We start from the raw sequence: 14,612 nt of genomic DNA, 5'->3' as shown, positions 1-14,612 counted from the left end.
TTTTTTCTGTCCACTCCTCCATAAAGGCCTCCTCTATGGAGTGTATGGCTTATTGTGGTCGTATGGATGGATACTCCAGTTTCTGCCTGATTAATGCCCTCCTTGCACTGGTTGAGGGTCTTTGTGGATGGCCCTCTCTCGGCAGGTTTGTTGTGGTACCATGTTCTTTCCATGTGATGATGGATTTGATGGTGCTCCAGGGGATCATCAGAGATTGGGATATTTTTTTATAACCCAACCCTGGCTTGTACTTCTCAACGACTTCGTCGATGACTTGTTTGGAGATCTCCTTGGTCTTCATGGTGTTTGGAGATCTCCTTGGTCTTCATGGTGTTTGGAGATCACCTTGGTCTTCATTGTGTTTGGAGATCTCCTTGGTCTTCATGGTGTTTGGAGATCTCCTTGGTCTTCATGGTGTTTGGAGATCTCCTTGGTCTTCATGGTGTTTGGAGATCACCTTGGTCTTCATGGTGTTTGGAGATCACCTTGGTCTTCATGGTGTTTGGAGATCACCTTGGTCTTCATGGTGTTTGGAGATCTGCTTGGTCGTCATGGTGTTTGGAGATCACCTTGGTCGTCATGGTGTTTGGAGATCACCTTGGTCTTCATGGTGTTTGGAGATCACCTTGGTCTTCATGGTGTTTGGAGATCACCTTGGTCTTCATGGTGTTTGGAGATCACCTTGGTCTTCATGGTGTTTGGAGATCACCTTGGTCTTCATGGTGTTTGGAGATCACCTTGGTCTTCATGGTGTTTGGAGATCACCTTGGTCTTCATGGTGTTTGGAGATCACCTTGGTCTTCATGGTGTTTGGATAGTGATGTTTCTTGTTAATGGTGTTGCAGCCTCTGTGGCCTCTAAGAAAAGGTAAAGTATACAGGGCCTTCTCAAAAAATTAGCATATAGTGTTAAATTTCATTATTTACCATAATGTAATGATTACAATTAAACTTTCATATATTATAGATTCATTATCCACCAACTGAAATTTGTCAGGTCTTTTATTGTTTTAATACTGATGATTTTGGCATACAACTCCTGATAACCCAAAAAACCTGTCTCAACAAATTAGCATATCAAGAAAAGGTTCTCTAAACGACCTATTACCCTAATCTTCTGAATCAACTAACTCTAAACACATGCAAAAGATACCCGAGGCTTTTATAAACTCCCTGCCTGGTTCATTACTCAAAACCCCCATCATGGGTAAGACTAGGGACCTGACGGATGTCAAGAAGGCCATCATTGACACCCTCAAGCAAGAGGGTAAGACCCAGAAAGAAATTTCTCAACAAATAGGCTGTTCCCAGAGTGCTGTATCAAGGCACCTCAATGTTAAGTCTGTTGGAAGGAAACAATGTGGCAGAAAACGCTGTACAACGAGAAGAGGAGACCGGACCCTGAGGAAGATTGTGGAGAAGGACCGATTCCAGACCTTGGGGAACCTGAGGAAGCAGTGGACTGAGTCTGGTGTGGAAACATCCAGAGCCACCGTGCACAGGCGTGTGGAGGAAATGGGCTACAGGTGCCGCATTCCCCAGGTAAAGCCACTTTTGAACCATAAACAGCGGCAGAGGCGCCTGACCTGGGCTACAGAGAAGCAGCACTGGACTGTTGCTAAGTGGTCCCAAGTACTTTTTTCTGATGAAAGCAAATTTTGCATGTCATTCGGAAATCAAGGTGCCAGAGTCTGGAGGAAGACTGGGGAGAAGGAAATGCCAAAATGCCTGAAGTCCAGTGTCAAGTACCCACAGTCAGTGATGGTGTGGGGTGCCATGTCAGCTGCTGGTGTTGGTCCACTGTGTTTCATCAAGGGCAGGGTCAATGCAGCTAGCTATCAGGAGATTTTGGAGCACTTCATGCTTCCATCGGCTGAAATGCTTTATGGAGATGAAGATTTCATTTTTCAGCACGACCTGGCACCTGCTCACAGTGCCAAAACCACTGGTAAATGGTTTACTGACCATGGTATTACTGTGCTCAATTGGCCTGCCAACTCTCCTGACCTGAACCCCATAGAGAATCTGTGGGATATTGTGAAGAGAAAGTTGAGAGACGCAAGACCCAACACTCTGGATGAGCTTAAGGCCGCTATTGAAGCATCCTGGGCCTCCATAACATCTCAGCAGTGTCACAGGCTGATTGCCTCCATGCCACGCCGCATTGAAGCAGTCATTTCTGCCAAAGGATTCCCGACCAAGTATTGAGTGCATAACTGAACATTATTATTTGTTGGTTTGTTTGTTTGTTATTAAAAAACACTTTTATTTGATTGGATGGGTGAAATATGCTAATTTATTGAGACAGGTTTTTTGGGTTATCAGGAGTTGTATGCCAAAATCATCAGTATTAAAACAATAAAAGACCTGACAAATTTCAGTTGGTGGATAATGAATCTATAATATATGAAAGTTTAATTGTAATCATTACATTATGGTAAATAATGAAATTTAACACTATATGCTAATTTTTTGAGAAGGACCTGTATATACTGACAGACATGTGACACTTAAGTTGCACACAGGGGGCATCCTGTCACTAAGCATGTGACTTATGGAGATAATTGCTTGCACCAGAAATTTTTTAGGGGCTTTGTAGCAAAAGGGGTGAATACATATGTACATGTACAAGAATATAACTACTGTAATACTGCTCCTCTGAATATATTATAGTAGTTATATTCTTGTACATGGGGGGCAGTATTATAGTAGTTATATTCTTGTACATAGAGGCAGTATTATAGTAGTTATATTCTTGTACATAGGGGCAGTATTATAGTGGTTATATTCTTGTACATAGAGGCAGTATTATAGTGGTTATATTCTTGTACATAGAGGCAGTATTATAGTAGTTATATTCTTGTACATAGAAGCAGTATTATAGTAGTTATATTCTTGTACATAGGAGCTGTATTATAGTAGTTATATTCTTGTACATAGAGGCAGTATTATAGTGGTTATATTCTTGTACATAGAGGCAGTATTATAGTGGTTATATTCTTGTACATAGAGGCAGTATTATAGTAGTTCTATTCTTGTACATAGGAGCTGTATTATAGTAGTTCTATTCTTGTACATAGGAGCTGTATTATAGTAGTTATATTCTTGTACATAGAAGCAGTATTATAGTAGTTATATTCTTGTACATAGAGGCAGTATTATAGTAGTTCTATTCTTGTACATAGGAGCTGTATTATAGTAGTTCTATTCTTGTACATAGGAGCTGTATTATAGTAGTTATATTCTTGTACATAGAAGCAGTATTATAGTAGTTATATTCTTGTACATAGGGGCAGTATTATAGTAGTTATATTCTTGTATATAGGAGCAGTATTATAGTAGTTATATTCCTGTACATAACGGCAGTATTAGGGTACGTGTCCACGTTCAGGATGGACGGCGGTTTGGACAGAGCGGCAAAATCGGTCCGCCCCCTTCTGGGGACGCGATGATGCCGGTGTGTTCATTGCACACATCCGGTATCATTGCACCCCACCATGGGGCCCTGTGTTATACCTTGCGGCGGCGCAGCGTCGCCGCAAGGTAAATGGACATGCTGCGATCTAAAAAGACGTGCCGCATGTCCGGAATCGCAGGGCCGCCGGGTGCGTGTTACCTCGCATAGTGGAGACAGGATTTCATTATATCCCCTCCACTATGCTGTATCATCTGGACGCTGCGTGTTTGACGCTGCGTCTCTATGCAGCGTCAAACACGCAGCGTTTCCTGAACGTGGAAACATACCCTTATAGTAGTTGTATAGTATATGGAGTATACAGGACAGCCTGTATCTGCTCCCTAGGTCCGTTTCTTGCACTCCTCATATAGAGCCGGTTGTGTCTCTGATGTTCCGGTGCTGTCGGTGCTGGAGCTGTGGTCCCTCTGGTGCCACCTCTGGAGTCTCCGCCATGTCCCAGCACTATCATGTTGCACACACTTCCTGCTCCCGGGTATTGCTGGCTGGCCGAGTCGCTCCTCCTTGTGCTTCGCTTCCTGCATCACCGTCCTTTCTGTGAGGCATTTGCCAGAAGAGGGGGAGCACGAAAGGAAGCGGACGCTGGAGCCTTCGAGGAAATGCCAGGCTGGTACCGTCCAGCGCCTGCCAGACCGGTCACAGTGTTTGTCTTGGGCCCAGGGAGTCTGTGGACCTGTTTATCTGGGTGATGTGTGATCCTGGGCAGAGCGTGTGGGTCAGTGAGCGCAGTGCACACAGGAAGAGCGCCGGTAATGCTGCGTTATACTGCTGTAAAGGGTCGGATTATATCTGTCGCTCTCTCTCTTTCTTTGTGTGTTTTTCTTTCTCTTTCTTTCTGTGTCTTTTTGTTTCTCTTTTTCTTTGTGTCTTTCTATGTTTCCCTCTTTGTCTCTTTCCATCTTTCTGTGCATTTTTCTCTCTCGCTCTGCATCTGCCTCTCTTTTTGTGCCTCCCTCTGCCTCTTTTAGTGCCTCTTGATGCCTCTCTTTCGGTGGCTCGATGCCTCTCTTTTGGTGGCTCGATGCCTCTCTCCCTCTCTTTTGGTGGCTCGATGCCTCTCTGCCTCTCGTTCGGTGGCTCGATGCCTCTCGTTCGGTGGCTCTCTCTCTGCCTCTCGTTCGGTGGCTCTCTCTCTGCCTCTCGTTCGGTGGCTCTCTCTGCCTCTCGTTCGGTGGCTCTCTCTGCCTCTCGTTCGGTGGCTCTCTCTGCCTCTCGTTCGGGGGCTCTCTCTCTCTGCCTCTCGTTCGGGGGCTCTCTCTCTCTGCCTCTCGTTCGGGGGCTCTCTCTCTCTGCCTCTCGTTCGGGGGCTCTCTCTCTCTGCCTCTCGTTCGGTGGCTCTCTCTCTGCCTCTCGTTCGGGGCTCTCTCTCTGCCTCTCGTTCGGGGGCTCTCTCTCTCTCTGCCTTTCGTTCGGTGGCTCTCTCTCTGCCTCTCGTTCGGTGGCTCTCTCTGCCTCTCGTTCGGTGGCTCTCTGCCTCTCGTTCGGGGGCTCTCTCTCTCTGCCTCTCGTTCGGGGGCTCTCTCTCTCTGCCTCTCGTTCGGTGGCTCTCTCTCTCTGCCTCGTTCGGTGGCTCTCTCTCTACCTCTCGTTCGGTGGCTCTCTCTCTGCCTCTCGTTCGGGGGCTCTCTCTCTCTCTCTGCCTCTCGTTCGGTGGCTCTCTCTCTCTGCCTCGTTCGGTGGCTCTCTCTCTACCTCTCGTTCGGTGGCTCTCTGCCTCTCGTTCGGGGGCTCTCTCTCTCTCTCTCTCTGCCTCTCGTTCGGTGGCTCTCTCTCTCTGCCTCTCTTTCGGTGGCTCTCTCTCTCTGCCTCTCGTTCGGTGGCTCTCTCTCTCTCTGCCTCACGTTCGGTGGCTCTCTCTCTGCCTCTTGTTCGGTGGCTCTCTCTCTCTGCCTCTTGTTCGGTGGCTCTCTCTCTCTGCCTCTCGTTCGGAGGCTCTCTCTCTGCCTCTCGTTCGGTGGCTCTCTCTCTACCTCTCGTTCGGTGGCTCTCTCTGTCTCTCGTTCGGTGGCTCTCTCTCTCTGTCTCTCGTTCGGTGGCTCTCTCTCTCTGCCTCTCGTTCGGTGGCTCTCTCTGCCTCTCGTTCGGTGGCTCGCTCTCTCTGCCTCTCGTTCGGTGGCTCGCTCTCTCTGCCTCTCGTTCGGTGGCTCGCTCTCTCTGCCTCTCGTTCGGTGGCTCTCTCTCTCTGCCTCTCGTTCGGTGGCTCTCTCTCTCTGCCTCTCGTTCGGTGGCTCTCTCTCTCTGCCTCTCGTTCGGTGGCTCTCTCTCTCTGCCTCTCGTTCGGTGGCTCTCTCTCTCTGCCTCTCGTTCGGTGGCTCTCTCTCTCTGCCTCTCGTTCGGTGGCTCTCTCTCTCTGCCTCTCGTTCGGTGGCTCTCTGCCTCTCGTTCGGTGGCTCTCTCTCTGCCTCTCGTTCGGTGGCTCTCTCTCTGCCTCTCGTTCGGTGGCTCTCTCTCTGCCTCTCGTTCGGTGGCTCTCTCTCTGCCTCTCGTTCGGTGGCTCTCTCTCTGCCTCTCGTTCGGTGGCTCTCTCTCTGCCTCTCGTTCGGTGGCTCTCTCTCTGCCTCTTGTTCGGTGGCTCTCTCTCTGCCTCTTGTTCGGTGGCTCTCTCTCTGCCTCTCGTTCGGTGGCTCTCTCTCTGCCTCTCGTTCGGTGGCTCTCTCTCTGCCTCTCAGCCTGCAGTGTAAAGTACGGAGGTTTACCCGGCTTAGGTCCGGGTGTAGATGATCAGCTACTGACTGAATGTTACATATGTCATTTTATGTGTTTGTATACATGTTCTATGGATCAGCGGAGAAACTCGTTAGAATCGTACGTGTTAATCCTTACATGTTGCCGTGGCAACCAGAAATTCTCCCATTATTTATACTGCTTTTTTGGACCGCTGGAGAACTGTCCCCTTTAATTTAACCTTTTATTAAAGGGTTTTCTGTTTTTATTTACAAAGACGTCAGCAGTTGCATAATTAGAAGTTCTGCAACTTTTTAACATTCGTAAGCCTTAAATTTAATAACTTTTTCTAGACTGCTGCTTGCTGTCAGTGAATGTGAGCGTCGTTACTTACATCCAGAGACTTACTGAAATACTTTCATTTTATTGTCCAGAAACAACTCTGTAATGGCTTTAATCTAAAATATCCTATTGTTTTATGTCTACAGCTCCTATGCAAACAATGAATGTCTCCACGGTAACAGACTACAAACAATCCTTGTCGTCAGGTCCCACGTCCCACTGTCCTCTATTGTGATTGTGTGAACTGCTAGACTGCAGAAACTGACTACACAGGGTTTGTTTGTAGTCTGTTACCATGGAGACACATTTTCCTGCATATGAGCTGTAGACGCAAAATGATCCTGTTTTTTTTTTTTTTTTTTTTTGCTTTTAACCCCTTTCTGACATCGGACGTACTATCCCGTCCATGTGGGGTGGGCCCCTATGACCATGGATGGGATAGTACGTCCAGCGCGATCGGCGGCGCTCACGGGGGGAGCGCCGCCGATCGCGGCCGGGTGTCAGCTGCCTATCGCAGCTGACATCCGGCACTATGTGCCAGGAGCGGTCACGGACCGCCCCCGGCACATTAACCCCCGGCACACCGCGATCAAAGATGATCGCGATGTGCCGGCGGTACAGGGAAGCTTCCCGCAGGGAGGGGGCTCCCTGCGGGCTTCCCTGAGCCCCCCGCAGCAACGCGATGTGATCGCGTTGCTGCGAGGGTCTCACCTCCCTCCCTGCTCCCTCCAGCCCCGGATCCAAGATGGCCGCGGATCCGGGTCCTGCAGGGAGGGAGGTGGCTTCACAGAGCCTGCTCAGAGCAGGCACTGTGAAGGCTGCAGCGCTGCATGTCAGATCAGTGATCTGACAGAGTGCTGTGCAAACTGTCAGATCACTGATCTGTGATGTCCCCCCCTGGGACAATGTAAAAAAGTAAAAAAAAAAAATTTCAAATGTGTAAAAAAAATAAAAAAAAATATTCCAAAATAATGAAAAAAAAAAAATATTATTCCCATAAATACATTTCTTTAAATTAAAAAAAAAAACAATAAAAGTACACATATTTAGTATCGCCGCGTCCGTAACGGCCCGACCTATAAAACTGGCCCACTAGTTAACCCCTTCAGTAAACACCGTAAGAAAAAAAAAACGAGGCAAAAAAGCATTAAGCTACTTACTGGTAGCGGCATTTTTCGGAGGCCCATGACAGCACACGAGAGAGGGGATCCGCCCTTAAGGAACAGGAAACCTACAGATACAAAAGGGCGGCACCTCTCCCCATGCATCAGTTGTATTTCAGAGCCTGAGAGGACTGCCGCGGTTAGTGGTACACAAATATACAATATATACATTATATACATTTGAAACAAAATAACCCATTATTGTAATAAGACACCATACGTGAGATTTACATATTACGCTATATACATATCAGGAAGTGCTACCCCCACGTGAATAGGGAGGGAACTAAGGGTGCTGTCATGGGCCTCCGAAAAATGCCGCTACCAGTAAGTAGCTTAATGCTTTATTCGGACTCCCATGACAGCACACGAGAGATTTACAGAGATGTAAGCTACTTTAGGGAGGGACTATAGATTGTAGCACCCTTAACCCAAAGGAAAGATCAGAGGAGGACCCCAAATCCAACCGATAGTGTTTAAAGAAAGTGGAAGGGGATGACCAAGTGGCCGCCTTACATATCTGCTCCACTGACACTCCAGATCTTTCTGCCCAGGATGACGCCATGGCCCGGGTGGAATGTGCCTTTAGGTTCTGCGGAGCTGGCCCCCCACCTGCTGTATAAGCTAGAGAGATAGTTTCCCTAATCCATTTAGCCAGTAAATATTTCGATACTCTAAATCCTTTCTTTGGACCTTGGAAGGAAAGAAGCAGTGCCCCATCCTTCTTCCAATTATCAGTAGCTGAAATATACTGAAGAAGAGATCTCCTGACGTCTAACGTATGAAGCTCCTGCTCTTTAGGATTAGAGGGATTAGGAATAAAGGACGGCAAAACTATCTCCTGTGATCTATGGAACCGTGTCGCCACCTTTGGCAGATATGCTGGGTCTGGTCTAAGGACTACTCTGTCTGACAAGATTTCAGTGTATGGAGGAGCTCTGGAAAGTGCCTGTATATCCCCTATCCTGCGAGCTGAGGTTATGGCAATCAGGAAGGCTGTCTTAAGTGTCAACATTTTGATCGAGGCCTCCTGCAGAGGTTCAAAGGGGGGTTTAGTTAGAGAGGACAGAACTAAATTTAAATCCCATGGAACTGTTCTGTCTTTATGCAGTGGTGTAGATCTACTAACTGCCTTCATAAACCTCGCTATCCAGTAGTTATTCGCTATATTACAGGAAAACAGGGCACTTAAAGCTGAGACCTGTACCCTAAGGGTACTAGGAGAGAGTTTCAACTCGAACCCCTTCTGTAGGAACTCTAGGATTTGTTGTACTGGCACCCCGTCTTGGATATTAAACTTTGAACAAGACAAGAACTTTCTCCAAGTCCTAGAGTAGATTTTCGTAGTTATTTGCTTTCTACTCTTTAGGAGCGTCTCCACCAAGTTTGGAGAGAAGCCTTTTCCCACTAATAGTGACCGTTCAAACACCATGCCGTCAAATGGAGCCCCGTCACTTGTGGATGGGAGATCGGTCCCTGCGAAAGCAAGTTCGGGATCTCTGGCAGTACCCAGGGGACCGCTACAGACATTGTCTTGAGCCAGGCAAACCAGGTTCTTCTGGGCCAAAAGGGGGCGATAAGGATGACTTTCGCTCGATCCTCCCTGATTTTCCTCACCACTAGAGGTATCAGGTTCAGTGGTGGGAAAGCATAGGCTAGTGGAAAATCCCATTTTATGAGAAACGCGTCTACCGCCAGGGGATTCTCCCTGGGATTTAGGGAGCAAAAAAGTTTTACTTTTCTGTTGTTTCTGGTGGCGAATAGATCCACCACTGGTTGACCCCATCTGCGGACGACAAGATTGAAAATGTCCTCGTTGAGAGACCACTCTCCCTGTTTTAACACATTTCGGCTGAGGAAATCTGCTGCCACATTTTCTTTTCCTTTGATGTGAAGAGCTGTCAAAGATAGAAAATTGAGCTCTGCCACCTGGAACAACCGATCCGTGATCTGCATTAAAGTTTCGGAACGAGTTCCCCCTTGCCGGTTTATGTAAGCGACCGCCACTCTGTTGTCCGACAGAATTCTGACGTGCTGGCCCTGCAGATATACGAGGAATTTTTTAACAGCCAGTTCAACCGCCAACAACTCTCTTTGATTTGATGAAAATGTTGTGAAGGGTTCCCACTGTCCCTGGACCACCATGTCTCCCATATAGGCTCCCCACCCTGAAGAGCTGGCATCCGTGGTTATCACGTGGGTGACATCTATCATCCAGGGAACCCCTGCTGATAAATTTTGTTTATCTAGCCACCATCTAAGGGAATTCAATGTTATCGGCCTCAATGTCAATTTTCCATTCAATGCGCCTCCTAAGGCTCTGTCATGGAACAGGACTTCATTTTGTAGGGACCTGGTGTGGAACTGAGCCCACTTAACTGCTGGGATGCAAGATGTGAGTGACCCAAGTAGAGACATTGCTTGCCTAAGTGTCATGGAAGGTGTATTGATTGCTCTTAATACAAAACTCTGAATTTGGTCCATTTTCTCTATAGGGAGGAGACACTGCTGTGTCACTGAATTCAACATTAACCCCAGGAATTTTTGAACATTTAGGGGCTGTAATTTAGATTTTTCAAAGTTTATGATCCAACCCAACCGTTCTAGTTTGGTTTTAGCAATCTCCCATTGTGACAGACAATGATCTACCGAGTTACCTACAATGAGGAAATCGTCTAAGTAGGGGACTATAAGGATATTTGACTCTCTTAAATGCGCCATAACTTCCGCAATTATTTTAGTAAACACCCTAGGTGCCGAGGTGATCCCAAAGGGGAGCGCTCTGAATTGAAAATGTCGAATCCTACCCCCCATTAGTATCGCTACCCTCAGGTATCGTTGGAAATCAGCATGAATGGGTACATGATAGTAGGCATCTTTCAAATCCACTACTACCATGAAACAGTTGTTGAAAAGCATTTTTATTGCCGAATTGATGGACTCCATTTTGAAAGTATGTTTCACCAAAAACTTATTGAGACCCTTAAGATTTATAATGGTCCTGTAAGATTTATCAGGCTTCTGGATTAGGAACAGGGGAGAGTAAAACCCTTCCCCTGCCTGAGAATACGGCACTTCTACCAAAACATTTTTGGAACAAAGAGTCCTCACTTCCTCTTCTAGGGCGAATTGTTCAGTGGGAGATGAGCGCCAGGGTGTTAACCTAAAATTGTCCTGTGGAATATGAACAAATTCCAGCTTGAGACCATGGGAAACAGTGTCTTTTATCCAAACGCTGTTTGTGATTTTCGACCACTCTGCCGAGAAATGCAATAGTCTCCCTCCCACTGGAATTGCCAGTCATTGGTCTTGTTTTTTATTTTCCGTCTGGTTACGGCGAAACATGAGACCTGTACCTCGCTTTCGCCTATCCTCCCATCTGGGACGATCTCTCCCTGGTGAAAAGGCTCGCTTTCCTCCCCGGTTGAACCTTCTTTTGTTGAAGGGACGACGGTATGGATTGAACAGGTTGGGAAACTTTTTCTTATCATCCCCTGCTTTCTCCAGGAGTTCATCCAGGGTAGGCCCAAATAAATATTCGCCTTTACAAGGGATAGCGCAGAGCTTCGCTTTTGCCTGCATATCCCCCGGCCAGCATTTCAGCCATAGGGCTCTCCTTGCAGCATTAGAAAGTCCTGCTGCTCTAGCTGCCAACTTTACGGAGTCAATTGAGGCGTCTGATAAAAAAGCCGCCCCCTCCTGGATTACAGGTAATGCTGAGAGAATGGACTCTCTAGAGGCCCCTTGTTTTAATTGGGTCTCCAACTGGTCCAGCCAGACCATCATTGACCTTGCCGTGCAGGTTGAAGCTACCGCAGGTCTTAAGGAGCCAGCTGCCATCTCCCAGGTTCCCTTCAGGAAGGTATCCACTTTCCTATCCAGGGGGTCTTTAAGTGTTCCCATATCTTCAAATGGGAGAGAAGATCGTTTAGCTACCTTGGCAATTGCTGCATCCAGCTTGGGTGCTTTCTCCGTTACTTACTGCTGGGTCATCAAAAGGGTATCGGCGTTTTTGCGCAGGTGGTAAGGAGCCTTTTCTCTCAGGTTTCCTCCATTCCCTATTAATAAGATCTTGTATTTTCTCATTTAAAGGAAACACTCTGCGCTTCTTTTGCTCCAATCCACTGAACATCATTTGTTCTTTGGATAGTTGAGGCTTGGGTTCCGATATACCCATTGTGCCTCTGACCGCCTTTACCAATTTGTCTATCCTTTCTAGGTGTAGGCAAAACCGCGCAGCGTCTTCTTCCGAAGAGGAGGATGATGCTGCTGAATTGTCTGATTCTTCGGACTTGTCCTTTTCCACAGACGAATCAGATGCCCACTCAGTTCTCTGCCTAGAACCTCCTGACTGTGAAAGGTTTTTAAAGGACTCTTTAACCTCCATTCTAATCATCTCCTTGAGACTGGCCGTAATAGAGGAGGATTCTTCGGCTACCTACGGGGATAAGTAAGGTAGACTAGAGTGTAAAATCTACATGCTATACCCCCTCCCCTCTTTCCAGAACCTCACCGTCTGCTGGATACAGGGGTCACATAGTTTTTTAGGGTGTGAGTCAGGCAAGGGAACCCCGCAGATGGCACATTCCCTATGCTTCGCCTTACTGACGTTTTTCCTTCCCTGCATAAAACACATGAGGGGAGACTAGTCACTAAGTGAACTTTCTTGAAGATCACTTACCAGTGGCTGCTCACACCCAGAAATACCGAAGCACGAGGGGGATCCTTTTTGACTGACCCTCCAGACCCCTGTCTGGAGGAGCTTCTGCGGCCCGAACCATCGCTCCTTTTTTCATGTTCCTTCTCCTTGGGTTTCTGGGATGCTTGTTCCAGCAGCACAACCTGCTGATCCTGATCTGAATCCATTTTCAGTAAATTGGAGCCAGAACCCGGGAACATGCTGCTGGAGCCGCCTTATAAGGCCCCTCCTTCGGTCAGCGCACCTTGCCCAGCTTGCTTGTTTAATTTTCCCGCCCCCCCCCGCAGCTGTGGGGAATCAATCGTCGCTCCGGAGGGATTGCGGCATGATCTCCGGTGGGCGCCGCCATCTTGGAGCCCCCGCGCATGCGCAGGAGCTCACCGATCCGGAAGACGTCGCCACAGCTTACAGCGCTTCCTGTCAGCGCTGTAGCTCTCGTGGAACGCCGAGGCCGGCCAGCTACGATCCGATCGGCGCCCCCCAGATGCCGCCGCGCTCCCCCCTGCTCCAGAGAGACCCACAGCCCACGGGAAGGGCGACTTACCAGACGCTGGCCCCGGAGACCGGACACCCCCTGGCGACCGCTCCTCGCTGCCTAGTCACCGCCGTGCCGCCCTGCCAGGGCCACCGTGACTACTTCAGGTACCCGCACCGGCCGAAGTGGGAGACCCTCTCGCCACCAGAATCGGTCCGGCCGGCCTGGACTCCTGTAGTTTCTATAGGCATCCAGTCCCTTCAGGAACAGGAAACCAACTGATGCATGGGGAGAGGTGCCGCCCTTTTGTATCTGTAGGTTTCCTGTTCCTTAAGGGCGGATCCCCTCTCTCGTGTGCTGTCATGGGAGTCCGAATAAACAACGCTTTATTATCATACCGCCGAACAAAAAGTGGAATAACACGCGATCAAAAGGACAGATATAAATAACCATGGTACCGCTGAAAGCGTCATCTTGTCCCGCAAAAAACGAGCCGCCATACAGCATCATCAGCAAAAAAATAAAAAAGTTATAGTCCTGAGAATAAAGCGATGCCAAAATAATTATTTTTTCTATAAAATAGTTTTTATCGTATAAAAGCGCCAAAACATAAAAAAATGATATAAATGAGGTGTCGCTGTAATCGTACTGACCCGAAGAATAAAACTGCTTTATCAATTTTACCAAACGCGGAACGGTATAAACGCCTCCCCCAAAAGAAATTCATGAATAGCTGGTTTTTGGTCATTCTGCCTCACAAAAATCGGAATAAAAAGCGATCAAAAAATGTCACGTGCCCGAAAATGTTACCAATAAAAACGTCAACTCGTCCCGCAAAAAACAAGACCTCACATGACTCTGTGGACCAAAATATAGAAAAATTACAGCTCTCAAAATGTGGTAACGCAAAAAATATTTTTTGCAATAAAAAGTGTCTTTCAGTGTGTGACGGCTGCCAATCATAAAAATCCGCTAAAAAACCCGCTATAAAAGTAAATCAAACCCCCCTTCATCACCCCCTTAGTTAGGGAAAAATTAAAAAAATGTATTTATTTCCATTTTCCCATTAGGGCTAGGGTTAGGGCTAGGGCTAGGGCTAGGGTTAGGGCTAGGGTTAGGGTTAGGGCTAGGGCTAGGGTTAGGGTTAGGGCTAGGGTTAGGGCTAGGGTTAGGGCTAGGGTTAGGGCTAGGGTTAGGGTTAGGGCTAGGGCTACAGTTTGGGTTGGGGCTAAAGTTACAGTTAGGGTTTAGATTACATTTACGGTTGGGAATAGGGTTGGGATTAGGGTTAGGGGTGTTTCAGGGTTAGAGGTGTGGTTAGGGTTACTGTTGGGATTAGGGTTAGGGATGTGTTTGGATTAGGGTATCAGTTATAATTGGGTTTCCACTGTTTAGACACATCAGGGGCTCTCCAAACGCGACATGGCGTCCGATCTCAATTCCAGCCAATTCTGCGTTGAAAAAGTAAAACAGTGCTTCTTCCCTTCCGAGCTCTACCGTGTGCCCAAACAGGGGTTTACCCCAACATATGGGGTATCAGCGTACTCAGGACAAATAGGACAACAACTTTTGGGGTCCAATTTCTCCTGTTACCCTTGGGAAAATACAAAACTCGGGGCTAAAACATATTTTTTGTGGGAAAAAAAAAGATTTTTTATTTTCACGGCTCTGCGTTACAAACTGTAGTGAAACACTTGGGGGTTCAAAGCTATCACAACACATCTAGATGAGTTCCTTAGGGGGTCTAGTTTCCAAAATGGTGTCACTTGTGGGAGGTTTCTACTGTTTAGGTACA

General features: G+C 47.5%; 1 protein-coding gene across 11 annotated transcripts in view; it reads left to right on the top strand.

Moving 5' to 3' along the window:
- The window catches only part of PTK2 (protein tyrosine kinase 2), a 194,079-nt gene that overhangs the window by 18,709 nt on the left and 160,758 nt on the right, over positions 1-14,612 (top strand). For 2 of the 11 annotated variants that reach the window (XM_069731964.1, XM_069731962.1), the window contains exon 1: positions 4,026-4,223. The exons of the other annotated variants lie outside the window; for them this stretch is intronic. The gene's annotated coding sequence lies outside the window, so the exon portion shown is untranslated. Of the gene's footprint in view, positions 1-4,025; positions 4,224-14,612 lie in introns of those variants that run through there. 11 annotated transcript variants of the gene reach the window in all.

The sequence above is a fragment of the Ranitomeya imitator genome, chromosome 6 (assembly GCF_032444005.1).
Source record: "Ranitomeya imitator isolate aRanImi1 chromosome 6, aRanImi1.pri, whole genome shotgun sequence".
NCBI lineage: Eukaryota > Metazoa > Chordata > Amphibia > Anura > Dendrobatidae > Ranitomeya > Ranitomeya imitator.
Note: the sequence above shows the minus strand (reverse complement) of the source record. Positions and strands in the feature narration are given on the sequence as shown.